Source organism: Rhinatrema bivittatum, chromosome 1 (genome assembly GCF_901001135.1).
Source record: "Rhinatrema bivittatum chromosome 1, aRhiBiv1.1, whole genome shotgun sequence".
Lineage (NCBI taxonomy): Eukaryota > Metazoa > Chordata > Amphibia > Gymnophiona > Rhinatrematidae > Rhinatrema > Rhinatrema bivittatum.
The window spans coordinates 278,107,233-278,127,295 of record NC_042615.1 but is presented as its reverse complement, the minus strand read 5'-3'; positions in this window follow the sequence as shown (position 1 = coordinate 278,127,295).

Below are 20,063 nucleotides of genomic sequence, written 5' to 3'. Positions count from 1 at the left end.
CTTTTTTCCATTGTTGCAGTTCATATAGAATTTGGCTTGTTGTGGTTTCCTGTTCAGGTTTTGCCTGTACATTTCTATTTCTATTTTATGGTTTCTTTATTCTGTAATGAGGGTCTATCTGTGTTTTGCATATGTGTCTGAAATGAGTTATTACAATAGTGTGTAGTTTGTATGTAGGGATCTATAGCAGCTTGGCTTGTTCTGTTTTCCTAACGGGATGTTTTAGGCCTGGTGTAATCTGCAGTGTTAACTTTCATAAGTAGAGTTATTGCTGTTTGAATGCTGGCAGTTAGTGTTGTTTGATTATAGAAAGTTAATCAATTGTAATTCTGTTTTCTTGTGGCTCTCTTATGGTCATGCCCATGCCCATGACGCATAACAGTAGGCCTAATACCATTCTGTTCTCCAATCCTTAATTTTTTCGGCTTGGTGTTAGGCACCCCGGCCGTGGGCTCGCACAGCCGGGTCTCCTCACCTTAGGAGGCTAAGGACGTGTGCCTGCCCCATCCTTCGCTGGCCCCCGTCGCCGGTTCCCGCTGCTGCGGTCCACCTCCACTCACGCAGCGCCCAACGCCGACACTGCCAACTTCCCCTAGCACGCGCGTGCGACTCTGCCTCCAATTAAAGAGCAAGTAGACCGCAGAGATGATGTCAGACAAGGCAAGTATATATACCCTGCCTTGCCACTTCCCCCTTGTCTTGGCAACAGGTCCCGCTGTGCTCTGAGCTGCTGGTTGCTCCTCATGTTCCTGTTGCTGCTCCGTGTTCCTGGTCCTGCTCCATGTTCCTGGTCCAAGCACCGTATATAAAACATTAAAAAGAAGAAAAAAAAATCTGTCCCAGTCCATATATGTAGAACAAAACAGGTTTGGTCATCTCCCAACCTAAAAACTAGCTAAGCAGTCAGCTACTGCAGTCAGTGTCTTCAGGTCTCCTGTGAGTGTCCCAGTAGCACTGCAGAATCAGTCACCACTGGGCCTCCGACATGGCTCAAAAAACACTAAACATCCACTGCTGACTCAAAGAAGTGAGTTTTGTTCTCTGCAATCACTGTCAACCGTGCTGATGTAGGACTTTTGTTTTACCTCCAGGAATCCAGTGCATTTCTTCTGTAGCACTTGGGGGAAGTCAGGGAAGAGAAAAGCACTTTTGCCTTGATAAAACACCTCCCACAGCTGCCTCGCTTTGTCCAGTATTCTTGCTCTTTCAGAATAATCATTAAATTTTATTTATTTATTTATTTATTTACATCTTTTTACTCTACTGACGTTCAAGACAAAGACTCTTATCACACCAGTTTACATCGAACCAAACCTTGTAAAAATTACAAATAACGAATACCTTCGAACCAAATTTTGGAGGAGAATTAGATATAAGAATAGAAATAACGTAAAGCATAACATATATCAAGTGGTTAACAAGATAAATACAATAAAACCTCGAAGAGGGTATAGATAATTTCGAACATAACTCTGCACTTAGTTCGGATATTAAGGGAGGACAGGGCTATCTGGGAGGAGTGGGGGGGGGGGGGGGGAAGAAACAACAGGGGGTCAGGGAAGGGAAAGAAATTTCAATGTTATTACATCAAGTTTTGAACGATAATTGCATCTGAAGTCCGTGTTTGTGTCGCAGGATATTAAGGGAAGGTTTGTGTGAATAACCAGATCTTCAATTTCTTTCTAAAGGTAAGCGGGCATTGTTCCTGGTGTAGGTCAGGGGGTAAAGCGTTCCAATGGGAAGGTCCGGCGGTAGAGAAGGCGTGTTTCCTTAATGTTGGGTGGAGCGTAGACTTAGTGAGGGGGGGGGTGGGGCGTGGAGAGTCACTTTGTAGGTGGTGGATGTGGAACGATATTTTTAGCTGGAGTGAGGACTGCTTGTGGATGGTTTTGTGTATGATGGTGAGGGACTTGTAAAGGATTCTGAAGTTGATGGGAAGCCAATGTAGATTCTTGAGAATGGGTGTGATATGTTCCCTTCGACTAGAGTTGGTTAGTATCCTTGCAGCGTTGTTCTGGAGCATCTGCAACGGTTTAGTGGAGGATGCTGGGAGGCCAAGAAGTAGAGAGTTACAGTAGTCTATTTTTGAGAATAGCATGGCCTGGAGAACAGTGCGGAAATCGTGCATGTGCAGAAGAGGTCTGAGCTTTTTTAGAATGTGAAGTTTATAGAAGCATTCTTTAGTAGTATTGATGATGAATTTTTTTAAGTTCAGTCGGTTGTCTAGTATAGTTCTGTGATCTCTCACATGTGTTGTTGTTGCTGACATGAGGTTGTTGATGGGGACGTTAATGTCGTTGGTAGATATGAGGAGGAGTTCCGTTTTTGAAGTGTTAAGGACTAGGTTGAGGCTGGAGAGGAGAAGGTTGATTGATTTTAGACAGCTGTTCCAAAAGTTAAGGGTTTTGGTGATGGAATCTGTTATGGGGATCAGTATCTGTACATCGTCGGCATGAATGTAATGTGTTAATTTTAGATTTGTCAGGAGCTGGCAGAGGGGGAGAAGATATATGTTGAAGAGGTTAGGAGAGAGAGATGAACCTTGAGGAACTCCATGTGAGGAGCTTATAGGGTGGGAATCTTTGTTGTTTATTCTGACCTTGTAGTTTCTGTTGCTGAGGAAGGACTTGAACCAGCTAAGGGCAGAGCCTGAGATGACGATGTCAACCAAGCGGTTAATAAGAATGGAATGATTTACCATGTCAAACGCGGCTGAAATGTCCAGTAAAGCCAGTAGGTAAGATTGTCCTTTGTCTAGACCCATGAGGATGTTGTCGTTGAGTGAGATTAAGAGGGATTCTGTGATTAATGATTTTCGGAATCCGAACTGAGCAGGGTAAAGAATCTTGTGATTGTTTAGATAGTCAGAGAGTTGAGTGTTGACCAGTTTCTCCATAAGTTTTGCGATGAAAGGAAGGTTGGCTATGGGACGGAAGTTGGCGGGATCTCCAGGGTCCAGGTTAGGTTTCTTTAGAAGAGGTTTAATGGAGGCGTGTTTCAACGGGTCAGGTACTGATCCTTGGGCTAGGGAGCAGTTAATAATTTCTGCTATTGGTTTGGAAATGGTGTTTGGAATGAAGAGTAGAAGTTTTGTAGGAATGTGGTCTGAGGGGTGAGAGGAGGGCTTCATGTTCTTGAGTACTGATTCAACTTCTAGGGAAGAAGTGAGTTCCAAGGAATCGAAGTTTCCTTTTTGGCTGTTGGGGGAGGTGTAGGGATGGGAAGGTTGGGTGTTCGAGAGGATGAGCGGGTCCAGGAGCTTGGAGATTTTTTTCTCGAAGAATGTTGCCAGTTCGTTGGCCTTGGATTGGGCTTTGTCATCTTGGATGGAGGGAGGGGAGGGTTTCGTAAGTGGGTTTCATAAGGGCACGTGGCCTACCACCAGCCACGGGGAGGATGCGCCCTCACGAGTTTAAACCGGCCATGCTTTGCCTCTAGGCCCAGTGTTTCTGGCAGCCATCTTTGCTCTGGGAAACCTACCAGTCTAGTGTTTTTCCACTGTCCACAATTCTCAATGTCATCAATTTTTGTTTTCCATAATAGCCAGTTTCCTTTCCAGGAAATCAATTTTTTTCCAGGCCTCAGTCGAGGACAGTTTGAGATCTGCCACATGGCCGGACATTTCCTCTGTATGAGTTACATTTTCTTGTACCGATGCCACCAGCTGCACCATCTTCTCTATTACCACTCCCAAGTTTGTGATAATATCTGAAGTAAGTTTCTCAGAGAAGGCTACAAACATTTTTTGGAAAGTCAGTGTAACCCTTTATTGGGGTTTTTTGGTTCCCCTAGAGCCATAAAAGTATAAGTCGGGATTGCTCTTGCCATCCTTCTTCCTTCTTGCTGCACCTTCCAGGGAGTGAGCTCTTTCAGTGGAGGAAAAGGAAATCCTTTGTGGCCCAGGAGATGAAGTGTCCCTCCTGATGTGTGTATATCTTTCTGGTGTGATGTTCTTTTCAAGGGTAGACAGGCTGGTCTCAGACTGGGTATTCAAATCAAAAATACTGATTATTTCCTAAAGGTCAATCACTGTCCCGCAAACAGTCAACAAATGAAACCGTACAGTTGAACTATTTACATGATGTCTCTGAAGGGGTGTTAGTGTTTATCTCTCCAGCTCCTGGGAGGGAGCGTGCTACTGCATCCTCATCTGTGCAACAGCCCAGTGGAGGGAGAATCCTAGGGGGGAGCCCCACGCCACAGAAAAGCTCCTATCTGAGTCCAAAGTTTAGTCTGATGCCCACAGCCTGTGTCCTGATCCTTTTGGGGTGGAAATACGATTGGGAATCTCCAAGGCTTGATGGTTCAATCTTAATGGACCTCTCAGGGAGAGAGGCCAGATGATCCGGTTTAGCTCACAGCTCTCTATGTCCTTCACCAGGTTGTGCAGAGGGTGGGGAAAAACCTCCACATGAACAAAAAGGGGAAAATCCAAAAGCCTCTGTCCAAGGTGTCTCACACTGGGTAGTGCTGTCGCTGGTCTTGCTTCCTCTAGAGAGTAGAGGGGTGGCTCACAAGTCTCCAGCTCCTGCTTTCAGGATGGGGGGGTTGCCCCTCTCCAAAGCACAGGATGTTCCCCAGAATAAGAAAAACTTCTCAAAAACTCAACTCTACAAAAATCTCTCTCTCTTCAAAAAGGGGAGGCAGACCCTCTCAGACACGGAGTGTACTGATGAGGAATCTCTTCTAAGCACTAGAAAAATGCCAAGCTGGGTTAGTGGGCCCGACCCAGCAGGGAAAAATAATAAACAGCTCTGCACTCCTCAAAATCTAACTCAAAATGACCACAGGCTCTCTACCTCTTGCTCTACCTTATGCCCCTGGGATAATCAATCACAGTCAGCTCAGACGAGAGACTGAAAAAGAATGGAAAATCCCAATGCTATTACTAGTCCTGATGGTGAGGGACCTGGGGCCACCTAGTGGCTGATCAAGGAGCCAGCCACATCTGGGCTATATATAAAGGGGGTAGCAGGGGTAGGCCACTCATCCTCCGAGGCAGAGTCTTCCTCCAGACGGCTCTTATCCACATCCTTCTTATTATTATTCCACTGCATCTTTGCCACTTTGTCCGCCCAGTAAGCTGGCAGAGACATCTGCCCGTCCTTATTGATGGTGAGTGCCTTGGTGCTCAGAAACCACAATTAGCACAGGATTTTATCTGAAGGCCAGGAGAGCCAAACTTTCCTGCGTATCACGTGACCGCCAAGAAAATCTGATGACAAATTCCACTTCTCCCTCCCCACAAGGAGAACCACATAGTGGTGTATCTTTTCTAATCCTCCTCCTTCCTCACCAGATAAATCAGTTTAAGGGAGTCTGTTTTACATTTGGCATCCTCATTTACTCAGCAGGCGTATCTAGATTTGTCAGGAAAATTTTAAAGCCTTGTTTTCAGCTCACTTCTCTGACTTCCTTGGAAGCCCTTCTTAGCGATGGATTCTTCATTCTCTAAAATAACACTCTTTTCATTTTAAAGTTTGTTTTGAGCCCCGGCAAATTGAAATATCCAAAGTGCCATCACCAGAAATCATCAATGCAGGCTCATCAGATAAAGCAGTGGTCTTCACTAGTATTTAAGTGGGGAAGGGGGCCACTTTGAATCAGGGTTCAGAAAAAAAAAAATCACAGGGAGAAGGGAAAAGAGTGTGATGGCGGCCCCCTTCACACAGGGCCACCATTGACTTAAAGAGCCACAAGGAGCCCTAGGCCCCCCCATGTCAAAAGCCCCCCCCCCATAGGGGGGGTCTAGATAGGCCTCTGCCCACCGCATCCCTACCAATTGTAGAGGTAGCCTAAAAGTAAAAATAAATAAATAAATTTTACAATCATCTGTTGACAGCCTGCCCCTTACTCAAACACCTCCCCTTTCACCAATATGTCACCTGCCCTCCAAGCAACCCCCTGATCCATACCCCCCCCCCCCCCCCGACCTCCCCCTTATATGGAATAGACTCTTGTGGTTTAGTGGACTCTCATGCCCCCCCCCCCCCCCATTACACAGAACAGACTCCCTGTGTCTCTGGTATAAACCCCACAACTCTCCATGCTGTATCCTCATGGGGACTGTTTTATCTTTCATGCCGCTCGCCTCCATTCTCTGGTCTCACATCTGGGTGATCTTTCCACATTCTCCCTTGTTGAGGGCTCCGGTATTTCTTGGACCTTCACCCTTGTACTGGGATTATTTAGCTTGAGTCTGACTATTAATGAACTCAGAGCCACATATAGACAGAATATACAAGGCATGCATAGGCTTGACTCTGACCTGGCAGTCGTATTTGCTAATATTTAGAGAAATAATAAAATGGTTAGTGACCCTGATGCTGCAGTCATAAGACCTCTTTACTAATATTTAGAAAAGTACGGTAACAAAAAAGTCACTGATCCTGATGCTGCAATCAGGAGATCCCTTTGTTACTATTTACAGAAGTCACTGACCTTGTGAAACCTAAAAATCATGCTTTTACTGAGGGAGGGGGATTAAATCACTGACCTTGTAAAACCTGAAAGTTGTGATTATTCTGAGGGAGGGGGCACCTCTTCCATGGGTGCATCACAGGACTGTATAAAAATGGTCAGAACCGTCGGGGATCAGATCTCTTCAAGCAACAGACTTCCGGAAATGGCAAAGCCGACTGATTCCTTGGGCCCTAATCGAATTTCGGAAGGAAAGTATGCTTTGCTTCATAAACAATTCAATTATTGTGATTGTTTTCTAGAATATTAATTTTTCTGTGCTTTTTAATGTACAGCAAGAATATGTGACAAAGATAAATCTACCGTACCCCTGCAAACCAGGTGGTCCTAGTGAACAAGAATATGAACTTTCAATTTTAACACAGAAAAACAGTTTCAGCGTTGTAATACCACTATACAAACTAAGCAGGCATCACCACCACCCCCAAACATCTTCTCATCCCTACACCAACCCTCTCCCCACCTCCCCACCCTCACTTCCTAGGAGCGATCGCTAATACCACACCGTAATTTATATCAGGTAAGAAACAATTCCAAGTCCAAATCTATAGTCCCCACTTAACTAATTTTGTCTCTTGAGTTCTGCAGGAAGCAATGGAAAGTGTGGCCTCCAAATCGCATGGATGCCATTAATGGAATTAGGATGTAGAGGATCCACTGATTGATATTCTAGAAGTAAATCCGTCAAAGCCAACTTCCAGGCAAATAGTGATGAGCCAGATTTCTCAAGCCATACTTTCAAAATACCAGTTTTTTTGCTACCAAGCAACTTTTGACAAGTAGAAGCCTCTGACCTCTCCTCAGCACCCTAGATCGTTCAATGTGGCCCTAAAATACAGGACTGTGACCAGGTAATGTTGGGGATTTGCTCAGAGGTCAGGAAGTCCTGAATATCCTTCCAGAATCCTTGAATAATCTGACACTCCCAAAGATAATGATGAGAGGATGCCTCCAGTTTGTTGCATGTTCCACAGGCACTAGAATCCGATATACCAGCTCTAAAAGTTTTCAGCAGCCAGTAATTCAGCCTGTTCATCATATTATATTGCATCTCTCTTAATGTTACACTTTGAGCAGCTTTGGTGAGCTGTGAAGAGCAAACATATAAATCTTCCTCTGAGAACTCAGTCATCAAATCGTTACTCCAAATATCTGCGAGAGAAATTAAGATATAATAATCTGTTATAGAATTTAAGTATTTATACAACATTGATAAAGACACTCTTCTCCTTTGATAAAGATGGCATAGACTTTGAAATGGGCCAGATGAATATTGCTCCCCCTTCTTTCTTAAGATTCTGTTTATATAATTCTGTAACTGGAAATACTGAAAGATATCCTTATTCTGTAGCAGAATATGCAAAAACCACATGATCAAAGGGGTCCACCTTGTTGGTAGGATTATCAATACAAAAAAAAAACTCTATAAAAGCTTTGCCTCTGTCTTATGCATGATTTCTTTTTAAAATGATATCTCCTGGTGGAAAATTGAAATTCCCAGTGAGTGGAGGAAAGGGAGAGAATTCCCAGGATAATTTTAGCATGCTCAGCACAAATTTCCAGGAGGTTCTGTTGGATTATTGAGATTGTTCTCTTTATCTGATTTTTGCAATCAACCATTTAATGTTATTTGCAGCAACTCCCATTGTCTAATTATTTTTATAAACTCATAACAAACCTTTTCATCTAGCATCGAGGTGTGTGTGTGAGAGAGAGAGAGAGAGAGAGAAGTATTAAGTTAAGCCCAGTCAGAGTTACTGGAAAATAGTACCAAGCCTAGCTAAAGTTACTGGAAAGTAGTACTGAAAGCAGTCACAGTTACTGGAAGGTACCAAGCCCAGTCAGTAGTCACAGGTAATCCTATCCTAGTCACTTAATCTGAACCGAAAACAAATTTGTTACCAGGAATGGAGTGCCAGGTTTTAATTTATTGGAGCTCAAACATCACTGGGTAATTGATTGCATTTATGTCCATTTTTCTTTCTTGGTTATTGTGATTGTGTACTTAGTTGCCATTGTATAGAATATGAATAAGAAACCCGTGGAGCATTTTCCAGAGAAGAATTGAGGAAGTTATGGCTTGTAACATAGTCTCAGTGAGAAATGGGGAACAGTATTGTATGCTGTCTTTGGTATCTGCTCTCGGTGCTCCCACCTGAGTAAGTAAATGGGAAAATGGCTAGGCAAGCAGTAAGTTAAAACCAAAGCAGTAAATAGGAAACATAAAATAAGTGCCCATTGCTGGTTGATATGTAAATGTTTGGTTTCTTTAGTTTTGTTTGTTAAGTACAATATATGGTCTAGGTGTCTAATTTATGAGTTTTTGTATGGCAAGTAAGCACTGCAGGGTTTTGTTTTTTTTTGAGGTTGTTGAAAAACCAGTTTGATCCACCTTTGTTTAAGCAAGCAGAAATTATTTGGAAGATGAAAAAAATATGTTCTATCAAAGGCTAAAGTTTTATTTCGTGCATGAAATTCTTCTAAGCCAGAAAGTGACACTTCCAGACCCTGGCTTTCAGACAATGTGCATTCAGTAAATGCAAGGATGTCTATCCAAAAGATCATTTAGAGCAGGGATGAGCAAAGCTTTTGAGCCATGGCTCCCCTTCCATTCATGCAGTTGGTTGAGACCCCTCCACCAGGATGGATTATTATAAGATATATAAATAAATACACACACACACATATATACATATATATACAGGCATACACACACACATATATACGTGAAGGGTATTCACCAGGCAGTCACACTGCCAACCAGTGGCTCAAAGCTACCATTTTGTTTCACATATACACACACACACACACACACGGGCACAAGGAGGCACATACCTCACACTCAAACAGACACAGAGAGAAACAAAGATTTCAACCCCAGCCAGACACCCCATATGTGTTAGACCAACATGTATTACACCATAATGTAAAGACCCAAAGGACAAATGTTACTTTTGTAAACCATTGCGATCTTCACTTAGTACGACAGTATATAAAATTACTACCTACCTACCTACCCTAACTCCCGGACTGACAGCGAAACAGACACCCAGACAGACATAGACAGTCACAGGGACCCCACACACAGACAGACATAGTTACACCATACCCAGAGAGACAGATAAAAAACACACCCAGACACAGGCACCCCACAGTGAGACAGGAACCTGACACACAAACATACCACCCCCAGACAGAAGACAGACACACCACAGACAGATACGGAGAGAGGCAGAGACAAAATTCACCTAGGCAGAAAATCTTAAACAGACCTACCACACTCAGGCACAAAAACACACAGACCACAGCACACCAGAAAAATACACACTTTCCTCAGCACACCCAAACCACAGCACACCAGAAAAACACAGAGACACACATTCCTCAGCACACCTAGACACACAGGCCACACATCACAATAGTAAGGGCTGGAAATTTTTTAAAAAGCTTATGTGCCAGCCAAAATTGTTTAGGAGCTGAGAAAAACTCCATCCCTCCCTGCTTAACTTTTTTTTTTTTTTTTTACTGTTTTAACTAATTTTTTCCGATTTTTCTTGCTCACTTTTTATTTTTTCATGCTTTGATTTGTTTAGTTAACTATTTTTTTTAACACCTTTTGCCTTATCCTCTCTTCCCCAACTCTTACCTCTCTCTCCTCCACCTCCTCATTCTTTCTGAACTCTTTGCCCATTCCCTTCCCTTATCCCACCTTTGCTTTTTTCCTGGGTGGGCAGCAGCTGTGATCTGTCTCCTGGACCTGGGGGCAGCAGGTACAGCTGCCCAGGCTGAGGACTGAGAGTGGCAGGTCTTCTTGGGTTCTGGAACATCACGGTGGCTACTCCCAAGTCCAGTTCTAGCCCAGAATCAGCGGCTCCCCACCTGGGCACACCTCAGCAGAAGTAGCTCCTCTCTCCAGCCCACCATAAGTGACAAATAGCTTAGCCATGGCATGCTCACTGTTAAGATCTGTAAGTATGTGGACCCTTTGGCCGAGGGGAGAGGGTGGTACCGCTCAGGGGAGGAGCCCAGCTGAGCCTCACCGTCGGGAGGCGGAGTCTCGGCTGCAGGATGAAATACAGCAGAGATGGAGAAGGAAAGAGAGAGGGGGTGGGTATCAGAATTGGTCTTAGTGATAAGGAATTCCATTTAGATAGTTTTACCAATTGTAGGAACGATGGTGTGGTGTACATTGCCATCTGTCCATGCAAGAAAATGTATGTGGGCAAGACTGAAACCACTCCATAAGAGGTTAATAGAACACAGAAGTGCAGTCAACAGAAAGATTGATGGTAAACCACTTGTTGTTCACAGTATAGAGGCTGGACACTGTTTTGAGGATTACAGATTTTGTGTCATCAAGAAATTAAAAGCAAGTTGGAGAGGGGCTGACTTTGATAATAATTTATTACGACTTGAACAAAAATTTATTTTTTATTTTAATACTGTAACACCAAATGGTCTTAATCAAGAAATAGATTTCACTGTATTTTTATAACAATTATTATGGAAAGATGTATTCCTGTTTTATTAATTTTTTCTATACTGATCTATTTTATGATGGCTCCTCTTTTCAATTTTGATTTTGTACTTGATGTTTTTAATTTTAGGCGCCTTTTGTTTTTAGTTTATATTTTTATACAAGGTGCTCATAATGTTCTGTATATGTCTATTTTTATTCAATAGGTCATATTAGATTTTTTTCATGCACACATAGCCCTTGTGTTTTTATTTATTTTTTTATTATTATTCTATTTTTTACATTAATGTTCATACTTTGGCACAACCCCGGTTCATTTCTTAATGTATCCTATCTCCAGCGTGGAAAGCAATGTTTTAGGTAGCAATTTTAGGCCTGGATTTATCAAAATGCGGTAAGTACCGCATGCGATAGCAAAAGGGGTGTGTTTTATGCTAATTACCTGTGTGAAGAGCTAAGTTAGTGCAAATTGCAATACCATTTTCAGATTCTGTGATAAGTGCCAGACCTGTTGTATTTCCTGCATTCAACCACTGGGGGACCATTGTTAATGGTCCCAGACATGGGGGGGAGGAGAGAGAGAGAGAGAGAGAGAGCAAGAGAGCAAGCCTGTCTGTAATATCATAGCCCATAGGTAGGTATTTGTATCCCTATGGTAGGCCCACCTAGTAACTCGAGGTGGGGTTTCGGTAAGAGTGTAAGGGGTTAGGGGCCACTTTGACATTCTACTTGACACCTACGAACAGAACAGTGGTCTCTTGTGAAGATTTGATGGCCTTTGGAGTGAGGAAACTCACTCCAAGATGAGATTTGGGCAAGGTTCTCTCAACCTAGCTTGATGTTACCCAGGAAGAGAGTCCATCAAGCTAGGTTGAGAGAACCTTGCCCAAATCTCATCTTGGAGTGAGTTTCCTCACTCCAAAGGTCATCAAATCTTCATGAGACCACGGTTCTGTTCGTAGGTGTCACGTAGAATGTCAAAGTGGCCCCTAACCCCCTACACTCTTACCTAATCCCCACCTCGAGTTACTAGGTGGGCCTACCATAGGGATACAAATACCTACCTATGGGGATGACATCATGGCCAGTCTCTCTCTCTCTCTTCCACCTGAAATAGGCCTTACAGGAGACATCACAAAGGGCAATGAAACCTTACCACACAATTCAAAGTTAAAATCAGCATTACAGCTGTGCAATAGCTCTTCACAGACAGGCTAACCCAGCCCACACTCCTCCTATTTGAATCACAACATGGTGCTATCACATGCAGTAAGGGCCTATCACATTTTGATAAATGACCCCTTCAGTTTGCAGGTCTTCATTCACTTAGAGTTATCAATCTTTGTTACAGTGTTTTATTTTTCATTTTTACTGGTTTTATTGTGCAATATCATCACTTTTCCCTCAATTGAATAGGTATAGCAGTGAGAGAGCACAATAGTCCTTGTTTGATATGCACTAATGACATTTTTTAAGTTATTACACATCTGCTCATAGATTCATATACACATGGAATTTCTAATGCAGTCACTTCACATGCATGTTTTCTTATTATATTTTTAGGCTTTGTTATTCATTTTGTCTATCTGATTTTAGTAGTGATACACATAAAAATGTTTTCGAGTAAAAGGACTTCATTTATGTACATTCTTTGGACATAAGCAGACTACCTACAAGCAGTACAGTTATGTTCTTTCATTTATATCGCTAATATATGTTGAGATCTGAGCCAGTTTTTTATTTATTTATCATTTTTTCATTTTTGATTTTTCATTTGCATTTTGAAATGGTATGTTACATTATTTACTTATTCCTTCTTTGTACAAGAATTAATATTAGTCATTTTTTAGCCCTCTTTAATATACCTTTGCTTTTGGCACGAAAAGCAACCATTTAAACAGCAGCATGCAACGCGCATGTCTCTGTATACTCAGTGGTAGACAACTTCTGACACGGCGATTTGGTTCCTGGTACGTCTTGCTTTTCAAATATTGCTAAAAATGTCATTTCCATTTTTAAATGATATGTTTTAATTACTATAATATTAAGGGGCAGATTTTCAAAGGGTTACGAGCGTAAGATACGCACGTAACCCCCGAAAAGCTGCCCCTGCCTGCACCTGCGTGCACTGAGCCTATCTTGCATAGGCTCGGCAGAGCACGCAAGCCCCGGGACGCGCGTATGTCCCGAGGCTTCGAAAAAGGGACAGAAAGGGGGCGGTTCCGGGGGCGTGGTTAGCAGTCTGGGGGTGGTCCGGGGGTGTGGCGGAGGTTTGGGGGTGGTCCAGGGGGGCGGTCCCGAGTCCTCCGGCACAGCGGCCTGTGTCGGGGGATGGCGAGCTGGCACACGTAACTTCGGAAATAAAAGGTAGGGGGGATTTAGTTAGGGCTGGGGGGTAAGCTAGATAGGGGAAGGGAGGGGAAGGCAAAAATTGTTCCCTCCAAGGCCGCTCTGATTTCGGAGCGGCCTTGGAGGGAACGGGGAAAGCCATCGGGGCTCCCCTTGGGCTCGGTGTGCGCAAGGTGCGCACCCCCTTGTGCGCACCAACCCCGGATTTTATAACATGTGCGCGGCTGCGCACGCATGTTATAAAATTGGGCATAGATTTGTTTGCGCCGGGTTGCACGAACAAATCTACACCTGCGCATAAGTTTAAAAATCTGGCCCTAAGAGTGTAGAATTCTTTTTTGACTACTGACATCGGGTGTTTTTATGTCATTTTACCTTCCGTATATATTTGTCTGATTGTACACAGGCACTACTCTTGAATGTTTCATTCTTTTTCTCATTGGGCTCATTTTATCTTATTTACCGCTGCTTTAGTTTTGTGACTTACATGACTTCATTCGTGCACGGAGTGGCAATACAAATATTGTGCGTGGAAGAATTTTGGTTAAGTCTTATTTATAAGTAGATCACTTATGAGATATATAGCTGGATCATTCCAGCGGTCTCATTCATACATGTTGAGATCTGAACCAGTCTTGATCTATTTTTTGGTACAGTGGGCTCTTGGGTTACGAACTTAATTGGTTCCAGAGGGCTGGCTGTAACCCAAGTTGGTTGTAAGTCAAGACTATTTTTACCATAGGAAACAATGGGAAAACCAATAATGTGTTCTGAACCTTCGAAAAGCATCCTTTGCCTAAACATTTCTATCATAAAAAATGGTTGTATAAGCTCGTTAATTACCAGAAACACCAATACTTCCCTAGTGCACTCACCAAAAGGTTATAAAATGTGCTTAGCCTACCAGAAACAACAATTCAAGTTTATTTTTCTATTTATTTATTTAAAAGTTGGAAACCGATCCAGTTGGCTGTATTAGAGTGAAAACAATAGGAATCGGATGATCACACGAAGCCCTTTATTATGTGCCCGACTCTGGCCGAGTTTCGCTCGTAGAGCTGCCTCAGGGGCAACTACAACAAAACAATATATCAATAAATATCACAATTAATGAATAAAGAAATTAAAAACATAAAAACATGTATAGGTGTACATAATCAAATCATATAAAAAAATACATGTATAAATGTATAAAAATGGATAGTATTAGAACATGTATAAATGTACTTATAAAATCATAAGATACATGTAAAATGTAATCAACAAACAGTGTCCTTAAAAATATAAACTTACAAACATATATAATTGTAGGAACTCATGGATGATGCATGAATCAAACCTAAAATGTATTTAAACATTACAATAGTGTAGACAGAAAACAGGAATAAAAATAATGGAACTGGAGAGGCTGACTGATTCACATAGGAGTTCATGATAAAAGAAAAGTAAATTGGAGTCTGCATATATTATATCATTAATTGTATAAATATAGGTCTTACTTCAATTGGCAGGATTTTAACAATGCCTGCTGGGCTGCTGTCACATGTATACTGTCACAAAATCACGTACAGAAATATATTAATTCCTAAATAGAAATCAGAAATAAATATACCATGTCATAGGAACCATAACTAAACATTACTGAATATATCAAAATCTCTTAATTGTCTAATCATTCGATTAACTAAATAGCTGCATGTAATTGGTCAAAAACAATTCATAATACATTGTAATAATAAATTAAGCACAAACTTTTCAGCGTCAGATACTTCCAATTTTTCAAACCAAACACACCGTACTAAACACTCACTCAATCCATACAACCAAATGCAGTGCTAAACAGAAATAACTCTATGGCTTTTAATATCAATAGCTGCACACTAGCGCTTACTCACATACAAGCAATAAAATAGCTTACTAACATTAATTACTTCTAATATTAGAACATATTCACATATCGCACTTATCACCCATTCTTATCTGCAACATTCAACACAGCTACAAAATCTATCAGTTCCAATCTAAATGACAATCATGTATATTTAGCGCCAAAACATACAAAAATTCATATGTCAATCAATTTATAACTAACAAAAATATCAATATACAATAATATTATACCAATAATGTGAATCAAAACTATTTTTAGATAAGTATATATCGCATCCTAAGCCGGCTCTCAATCGGAATATTATTTTCTAAAGGACAATTACGTTCTTGTTATTTTCATTTAAATTATGTAACTCACTATTTCACATACCATACAATTTTCAAATGAACGCCAAACCCATACAATATTATCAGTGCGCTTTTCTTATACTTATACCTATTCATACCTGCGGAACGTACTGAAAATCATTCTGTTACTAACTGTTTATGCTACCATCGATCACAATCTAAGTAGCAAATTACACAAGTAAAACCGTATTTTGGCGCCAAAATCATCAATTTGCGTGATCTATCAATCAAGGAGCGCACAGGCGCGTATTAGGATTTTAAGAATAGCACAGCACTCAAGTTGCATGATATGTCAATCATGGTGTGCACCAGCAGTATTTAATTTTGAAATCGCATAACACACAATTTGAACATGATCGTTGTAAAAATAACCCAAATCTTTGTAGCGTAAGATGTTTACAATTTTTGAAACCAATCACACATCACACTACTAACCCACTCCATCTGACACAATCCTATGCTGGGTTAGCCAAAAACAACTCTATGGATATTAATATAACTAGTTGCACACTAACACTTCCTCACGTACAAGCCAAAATATCTACCTAACAGTAAATACTTCTAACATCATAACACATTTCCATATCGCGCTTAAAATCCATTCATATCTGTGACATTCAACACAGCTTCAATCTGACAAACGATCCTCAAAAAATACATAAATTTATGCATCGAACCAATTAGCCACTAGCGCATATTGATAATTTTCAAAGCATAACTGTCAAAAAAATATAATATTAAATCAATGATGTGGATCATAAAATGAAATCTAGCTATTTTTTGATTATTGTGAAACACATCCTAAAACGGCTCTCAAGGATCCTGAGGCAGCTCTACGAGCGAAACTCGGCCAGAGTCGGGCACATAATAAAGGGCTTCATGTGATCATCCGATTCCTATTGTTTTCACTCTAATACAGCCAACTGGATCGGTTTCCGATTTGTTTCTTGGGTCCATCCCTTCTACCGGAGATGTCTTTCTCCCCATGGAAAGACATTTTGAGCTACACGGATGGAACATTAAATGATCTTCTCCCACCTGAACCTTTCTTTAAGGAAAGTGAAGCATTTGAAGATTTTCTACAGAGATGGGAAGATGCCATCAATCTAAACAAGGGGGTTGTTAGGAGCTCACTTCATGCCTCCACTCTACTGGACTACTGTAGGTATAAGAGAATACCAAGAGGCTTAAGAGTAAACAAGCCACCAAGTATGTACCAGGAGGACAGTGTATTCATGAGTAGTTGGGAAGCAATACTCAATAAGTGTTCACTTGACCTAATGATTTTAATATTAAAACAGCTAAAAAAAGAGAAGAAAATTGAAATCTGAATTGGACACACAATTACAATATCTAAAGGAGAAGGACTTATGTTTTGATGTTATCTATGAAGATTATAAAACAAATTTGGAAAAAATTTACTAAAGAATTAAAAAACACCAAATATGAGAAATTTAAAAGAGACGAATACGATTACAAAAATAATAGTATCTATTCTTGGCATAGACCAAAGAAGTTTGGTTACAAACATAAGTATGACTCAAAACCTGCTTCTCAATCACGAATTAGGCACACATCTAAAGATAGACAACAGGAGGTAGTTACTGTAAGTGGCAATAGTCCAAATATTGATAGAGGTGCTAAACGCATTCGAAGTGAAAATGAGGAATCTTTTGACCCTTCAGCATCACTATTTGACCCCGTTGTTCATAATAATGCACCACCCAGACCTGTGTACCAGGTTTTTTCAGTTAGGAAAGATATGGAAGAAAGACACGACAAAAACCAACAATCAGGAGAACAAATGGGACACTCCGCCCGTAAGGGGGGAGAGGGAGAGGAAGAGGAAGGGGGACGGGGAAGAGGTTATCCTCAACAATATTAGAGAATGTGGTCGTTACAGATGAGAAGAGAGTGATCAATATATCAAGTAGGGGAGTTGAATAGTGTAGAATCATCCGTTTTGAATAAGGGTCTATCATTTGTTCCTACTACTAGATATGATGCTTTCAAGACTAGAGTAGAGCTGTTCAAATTTATGAGGAAATTGAAGATCATTGATCTCTTCTCTAATATACCAGCAACTACAGATAATTCTATTGTGAAACCTATGAGTAAATGGATGCCAGGTGGACCCCCGAATCCGATTATCCATACATTTGAGGCATTGATATTAAAAGATATCACAGTCAAAGAAAGAAGTTTCAGATATAAACATAACACATCAATATTGGAGAGAGAAGCTATCACTAAATTGAGAAATGATCAATCAATAGTAATAAAACCGGCAGATAAAGGAGGTGCTATCGTTGTTATGGATAAGTCGAAGTACATCAAGGAAATAGAAAGGCAACTACTTGATACTAACTTTTATGAAAAATTAAAGAATGATCCTACGGGTAAGATTAAAAAAGAGGTTGATAAGATCATATCGATTGGTGAATCAGGCAATTATCTAACCAGAAAAGAAATAGATTTCCTGACGGTAGAATTTCCTGTAATGCCAGTGTTATATGTCTTACCAAAGATACACAAATCCACCACAGATCCACCTGGAAGACCCATTATTTCCGCTAATGGGTCACTTATGGAACCCCTGGCCATTTTTATAGACACATTTTTGCGACCACATGTTCCCAAAATACCATCCTTCATAAGAGATTCAGCCCATATGATTACCTTACTCATGGAGCTGAAAATTGATGATAGCGAAATCATTTTGGTGACTTTAGATGTAGACTCATTATACACCAATATACCACAGGAAGAGGCGACCAAAATTGTAGAAAATATTATTCACAAGTACAATATTGACTCCCGTATACCTAACCAATTAATCTTAGAGTTAGCTACAATAGCATTGAAAAAAAATTTTTTTTCCTTTAACTGTGAATATTTTATGCAGATTAAGGGAGTTGCGATGGGGTCACCTATGGCCCATCAATTGCAAATCTGTATGTTGCTAATTTTGAAAGTATGTTTTTAACAGATCATAGGTACAAGACTAATGTCCTATTATGGAAAAGGTACATTGACGACGTGTTTTTAATATGGAAAGGTAGTGAATGTGAATTACTACACTTTGTGGAATGGCTCAATGGACTGGATTTAAATTTACATTTTAAAGTGCAGTTTGATTCAAAAGAGATCTCATTTTTGGATATATTGATAAGGAGGGATCATATAGGTTTTACTACTTCTGTTTATCGGAAACCTACAGACAAAAATAAGTTTTTAGTTTATGAAAGTCATCACAACAAATCACTCATAAAAAATTTACCATATAGTCAATTCTTACGTTTAAAAAGATTATGCACTGATAATAAGACATTCAAAAAAAGATCTGAAGAAACAAAAATACGATTTTTAGAAAAAGGTTATCCAGAGAACTGTATCAATGAGTGTTTTGATAAGGCAGATAAACAACAGCGTGATACTTTGTTAAAGAAAGGAAAGAAAAGTGAGAAAAAGAATAGGATAATCTGTCCGCTCACATTCACAGGTCTTTCGCATAATATTACTCAAGTCATTCGAAAACATTGGCATATATTACAAGTTCTTCCAGCATTCAGTGATAAACAAATAATGGTGGCCAATAAAAGAGAAAAAAAATCTTAAAGAATTACTAGCACCATCGGCACTACCGATTATTAAATCAAAGCAGAATGTAATAGTAGGACATCGCCCATGTGGTAATTGTAGTGTTTGCTATGTGAACCTTAAGACGCAGAGCTTGGAGGTTAATAATACGAACAAGATTTATAAGCTATATGATTCCACAAATTGTAAGAGCTCTGGTGTGATTTACGTAGCTATTTGCCCTTGTAAAAAATGGTACATAGGAAAAACAATCAGGCAATTTAATAAAAGGGTCATTGAACACAAGAGTGCAATAAATAGATTAAGCGAAGGAAAACCTTTAGTCACACATTGCATTGAAACTGGTCACAAGTTTTCAGATTTTAGGTTCTGCGTCATCCAAAAACCAATGGTACACTGGAGAGGCGGTGATTTTAACAATTTACTTTTAAGAAATGAACAGAGATTCATTTTCGAATTTAATACCATGACACCAAATGGTCTTAACAGTGAAACTGATTTAGCAGTTTATCTATAAAAGACTACTAATTGTTTTAACGTACATGAGTACTTTATTTTTGAGACTTTTTATTTGGTTCAGTTGTCTTTTATGGTGCTTGCGTATCAATTTTATAATCTGCTGTGTCATTTTTTGTATTTACTCAGTTTTTATTTTTTATTGGAGTCTTAATATTTTTATTCATATTTAGGTCATTCATTTATATTATCTGTTTTAATTGTGATTGGAGTGTGGTTATTTATATCATTATGTTTTTCAAAAAATTCGCTATATCCTTACACTGCCCTTCATTTCTCATATTATAAATTTATATAATATCAATATTGATATGATGCACGTTATAAAATAGCAAATTGTTCTTTAAATAGACCTTAGAATGTCTTCTATGGTGTAATATCTATCAAATTGAGTATTATGCGA